We start from the raw sequence: 6000 nt of genomic DNA, 5'->3' as shown, positions 1-6000 counted from the left end.
AGGTAATTAGAATTATATTATGTCATGACAGTTGGGCATTTGTGATGTTTGTGACCTTATAAGAAGAGGAAGAGAGAGCACTCTCTTTCCCTGTGCATGCACCACGGAAAGGTCATGTGAAAACATAACGAGAATGTGACCAGAAAGAGAGTCCTCACCTGAACCAAACTGGTCAGCGCCTTGATCTGGGACTCCCCAGCCTCCAGAACTATAAGCAACAAATTTCTATTGTTTAATCCACCCAGTCTATGATATGCTGTAATGGCAGCCTGAGCAGACTGAGACAGATTGTGGTACCAGGAGTGGGGTGCTTCTGTAAAGAATACCTAAACATTTGGAAATGCATTTAGAACTGTGTCATGGGTAAACGCTGAAGAATTCTGAGGTGCATCCTAGGAAAATGGATGTTAAGGGTGATTTTGGTGACCAAATGAGGAACATGGAAAGTGGAGGAAAGGCAATCCTTATTATAATGGGATCAAAGCAAAAATTCATCAAATCACATAGGAAGAAAGAAACAAAGGAACTACAAAACAACCAGAAAACAAACAAAATGGCAATAGCAAGTCCTTACCTATCAATAATCACTTTAAGTGTAAATGGACTAAATTCTCCTATAAAAGACATAGAGCAGTGAATGGATAGAAAAACAAGACCCAACTATATGCTGCCTACAAAGGACTCACTTCAGCTTTAAGGACACACCTATACAAACAGTCAAGGAATAGAAAAGATATTCCATGTACATTGAAACCAAAATAGAGCAGGGGTAGCTATATTTAGATAAATCAGACTTTAAGTGAAAAATTGTAACAAGAGACAAAGAAAGTAATCATATAATGATAAGGAGTCAATTCATCAAGAGATACACAATTGTAAATATTTATGCACCCAACATCATAGTACATAAATATATAAAGCAAATATTAACGGATCTGAAAGAGAAATAGAAAGTAATACAATAATAGTAGGGGACTTCAATACTCCAATTTCAACAATGAACAGATCATTCAGACAGAAAATTAACAAGAAACATTGGACCTGAACTACACGTTAGACCAAATGGACCTTACATACATATACAGAACATTCCATCCAACAGTAGCAGAATACACATTCTTCTCAAACACACATGTAACATCCTCTAGAATAGGTCATATATTAGGCCACAAAGCAAGCCTTAATAAATTTAAGAAGACCGAAATCCTATCAAGTATCAAGTATCTTTCCCAACCACAAGGGTATGAAAGTAGACATCATTAACCGAACAAAAATTGGAATATTCACAAATATGTGGAAATTAAACAACATACTCCCGAAGAACCAATGAGTCAAAAAAGAATTCAAAAACGAAATCAAAAGTTATCTTGTGACAAATGAAAATGAAAAACATCATACCAAAACTTAAGGAATGCAGGAAAAGCAGTTCTAAAAGGGAAGTTTATAGCAAAAAAATGCCTACATTTTAAAAAAAGCAAGATATTAAATAAACAACCTAACTTTACACCTCAAGAAACGAGAAAAAGGAGAAAAAACTAAGCCAAGAGATAGCAGATGGAAGGAAATAATGAAGATTAGAACAGAAATAAATAAAACAGAAACCAGAAAAACAGAAAAAATCAACAAAATTAAGATCTGGTTTTTTAAAGACACAAAAATTGACAAATATTTAGCAAGACTACTAAGAAAAAAGAAAGATTCGAATAAATAAAATTACAAATGATAATTGAGACATTACAAATGATACAGCAGAAATATGAAGGATCATAAGAGACTACTATGAAAAATTATATGCCAATGAATTGGATAACCTAGAAGAAATGGAAAAATTCCTGGAAATAACCTACCAAAACTGAATCATGTAGAATTAGAAAATCTGAAAAGATTTATTTATTTTTCCTAAAGACTGACACCTGAGCTAACATCTGTTGCCAATCTTCTCTTTTTTTTTCTTCTTCTTCTTCTCCCTGAAGCTCCCCAGAACATAGTTGTACATTTCAGTTTTAGGTCTTTCTGGCTCTGCTATGTGAGAGGTCACCTCAGCATGACATGACGAGTGGTGCTAGGTCTGTGCCCAGGATCTGAACCAGCGAAACCCTGGGATGCCGAAGCAGAGTGAGTGAACTTAACCACTCAGCCACGGGGCTGGCCCCTGAATAGATTTATAACTAGTAAGGAAGTTGAATTAGTAATCAAAAATCTTCCAACTAGGACCAGATGGCTTCACAGGTGAGTTGTACCAAACATTTAAAGAATTAACTCGAATCCTTCTCAAACTCTTCCCAAAAAAGTGGAAAGGAGGGAACACTCCTAAATTTATTTTGCAAGGCCAGCATTATGCTTATACCAAAGCCAGCTAAAGACAGCACGAGAAAAGAAAAGTACAAGCCAATATCCCTGATGAACATAGATGCAGAAATCCTCAACAAAATACTAGCAATCTTAATTCAACAGCATATTAAAAGATCATGCTTTAATTAAGTGGAATTTATCCCTGGGATGCAACGATGGTTTGACATATGCAAATCAATAAATGTGATATAACACATTAGCAGAATGAAGGATAAAAACCATATGATCATCTCAATAGATGCAGACAAAGCATTTGATAAAATCCAACATCCTTTCATGATAAAAATTCTCAACAAATTAGGTCCGGAAGGAATGTAGCTTAATATAATAAAGGCCATATATAACAAGTGCACAGACAGCAAACTCAACGATGAAAAGCTGAAAGCTCTTCCTCTAAGATCAGAAACAAGACGAGGATGCCCTCTCTCATCACTTCTATTCAACATAGTACTAGAAGTCCCAGCCAGAGCAGTTAGAAAAGAAAAGAAATAAAAGATATCCAAATTTGGAGGAAGGAAGTAAAATTGTCTCTGTTTGCAGATGACATGATCTTATATATAGAAAATCGTAAAGCTTCCCCAAAAAGAAACTGTTAGAACTGATAAATGAACTCCGTAAAGTTTCAGGATACAAAAATCAACATTAAAAAATCAGCTGCATTTCTATGTACTGACAACAAACTATCCAAAAAAGGAATTAAGGAAACAATCTCATTTACAATAGTATCAAAAACAATAAAATACTTAGCAATAAATTTAACCAAGAATGTGAAAGATCTGTACACTGAAAACTATAAAACAATGATGAAAGAAAGTTGAAAAGACACAAATAAATGGAAAGACAGCCTGTGTTCTTGGAATGGAAGGGTTAATACTGTTGCAGTATTCCTACCACCCAAAGGGATCTACTGATTCAATGCAATTTCTATCAAAACTCCAATGGCATTTTTCATAGAAATAAAAAAACAGCACTAAAATTCATAGAGAATCACAAAAGAGCACGAATGGATAAAGCAATCTTGAGCAAGAAGAACAAAGCTGGAGGCATGACATTGCCTGATTTCAAAATATACTACAAAGCTATAGTGAATAAAACAGCATAGTACTGGCATAAAAACAGATATATAGAACTATGGAATAGAATAGGAAGCCCAAAGTTAAATACGCACATTTATAGTCAACTGATATTTGCCAAACATGCCCAAGAACACACAATGGGGAAAGGACAGTGTCTTCAATAAACAGTGTTGGGGAAACTGGATCTCCACATTCAGAAGAATGAAATAGGACCCTATCTCATACCATTTACAAAAATCAACTCAAAATGGATTAAAGATTTAAATTTTGAGATGGTAAAACTTTTAGAAGAAATCATTTAGAAATGGCTTTTTGACATTGGTCTGGGCAATGACTTTTTGGATTTGACCTCAAAAGCACAGGCAAAAAAGCAAAAATAGACAAATGAGAAGACCACCCACAGAATGGGAGAAAATATTTGTTATCCATACATCTGACAAGGGGTTAATATCCAAAATATATAAAGGATTCAAACAAATCTATAGCAAGAAAAAACTGGAATAAAAACTGGGCAAAGGACCCGAATAGACATTTCTCAAAAGACACTCAAATAGCCAACGGATATATGAAAACGTGCTCAACATCACTAATCATCAGGAAAATACAAATCAAAACCACAATTCCATATCACCCTACACCTGTTAGAATGGCTATTATCAAAAAGAAAAGATTACAAATGCTGGTGAGGATGTGGAGAAAAGGAAAGCCTTGCACACTTGTTGGAGGGAATGTAAATTGGTACAGCCATTATGAAAAAAAGTTTGGAGCTTATAACAATTTTAAATGATCCAGTAATCCCACTTTTGGGTGTATATTCAAATGAAATGAAATCAGGGTCTTGAAAAGATGTCTGCACTTCCATGTTCATTGAAGGATTATTCATAATAGCCAAGTATGGAAACTACCTCATGTCCATCAACAGATGAAGGGATAAAGAAATTCTGTCATTTTCAACAACATGTATGAACCTGGAGGACATTACATTAAGTGAAATGATCTCATTTATATGTGGAATTTTAAAAGGTCAAGTTCATAGAAGCAGAGAGTAGAATGGTGGTTTCTAGGGGCTAGGAAGTAGACAAAATGGGAAGATGTTGCTCATAGGGTACAAAGTTTCAGTAAGGTAGGATGAATAAGTTTTGGAGGTCTAATGTACGGCATGGTGACTACAGTTAATAACACTACTGAAACGTATACTTGAAATTTTCTAAGAGTATAGATCGTAATTGTTTTCACCACATACAAAAGAGGTAACTACGTGAGGTGATAAATATGTTAATTAGCTAGGTTATGGTAATCATTTCACGATGTCTACATATATCATAACACGATGTTGTACGTTGTCAATTGTACCTCATTAAAGCTAGAAAAAAATTTTAACTTGAGAGAAATGATTTTGAACCAAGAATGCTGCTTCGAGGCAAGACTTTCATAATTTGTGATGGGAAATTAAAGATAATTTAAGGGACAAAACTAAGCAAACTAACAAACAACAGAAATTCATTCTCTCACACTTCTGGCAGATGGAAGTGCAAGATCGGGGTCACCGGGTTGACATCAAAGTGTCGGCAGGTCCACGCTCCCTCCAGAAGCTCTAGGGGAGAATCCCTTTCTTGCCTTTTCTGGCGTCTGGTGGCTGCTGGGACTCCTGAGGCCACACCACTCCCATCTTTCCCATGGCGGATGCGCCAGGTTCTCCTCTTCTGTGCATGTCATCCTCCCTCTGCCTCTCACTTACGAGAACTCCTGTGAGTGCATTCAGGGCCCACCTGGGTAATCCAGCATAATCTCACCTGCAAATCCTGACCTCAATCACCTCTGCAGAAGCCTTCTCAGTGTAAGGTAACATCCACGTACCAGGGATTGAGGGCTGGTATCTCTGGGGGACATTATTCAGCATTCCACATCTGGAGAGATCTTTTAGCTTTCAAACTGATTTAAGGAGGAAATGCTGGCTCCCACAGGGCTTTTGTGGTTGGTTTATTTCACAGCAACAGGTGATTTACAGAGAATTTGGTACCTATAAACAGGTGTTGCCTCAGCAAATCCTAAAACACGTGAATTGGTTTTGGGACCAGGTGGCAGGTGAAGGCTGAAGGGCCCCAAGACCTTTAATGGGAGCTTGAAGGACAGTTCGGAAACCTGAGGCTTGAGGAAATGTCCTGTTATGTAGTGGTGAAAACTTTGGCAACTGCTGACTGTGGTAACGTGTAAACTGGCACAAAGAACTCCAGGTAGACTTGAAAGTACCAAATGTGTCTGTTATCCACCGCATCAGGGAGGGTGTGCTCAGCTTCCAGAAGCCACAGCAGTAATTTGAATCGGGAAATTTGAACAGCAAGAATGAACCACGAGAGGTTACCATATGGGAAATTACTCGAGAAACCTTATTAAAATGGAGTCAGGAGGCCAGAAGGGGGAGCTCTCATGCCCTACGTTGAAAGGAGAGCCCGACAGGAAGACTTCCTCTTCTTGACCAGCAAGCTCAGCCCATGGGAGACTGGCACAACTCAGCCAGTGAAAGGCCACTACACCTGGGACTTTGTCCACAACAGCCCTCTCAGCTTCCTCC

The sequence above is a fragment of the Equus quagga genome, unplaced genomic scaffold (genome assembly GCF_021613505.1).
Source record: "Equus quagga isolate Etosha38 unplaced genomic scaffold, UCLA_HA_Equagga_1.0 HiC_scaffold_3107_RagTag, whole genome shotgun sequence".
Lineage (NCBI taxonomy): Eukaryota > Metazoa > Chordata > Mammalia > Perissodactyla > Equidae > Equus > Equus quagga.
Note: the sequence above shows the minus strand (reverse complement) of the source record.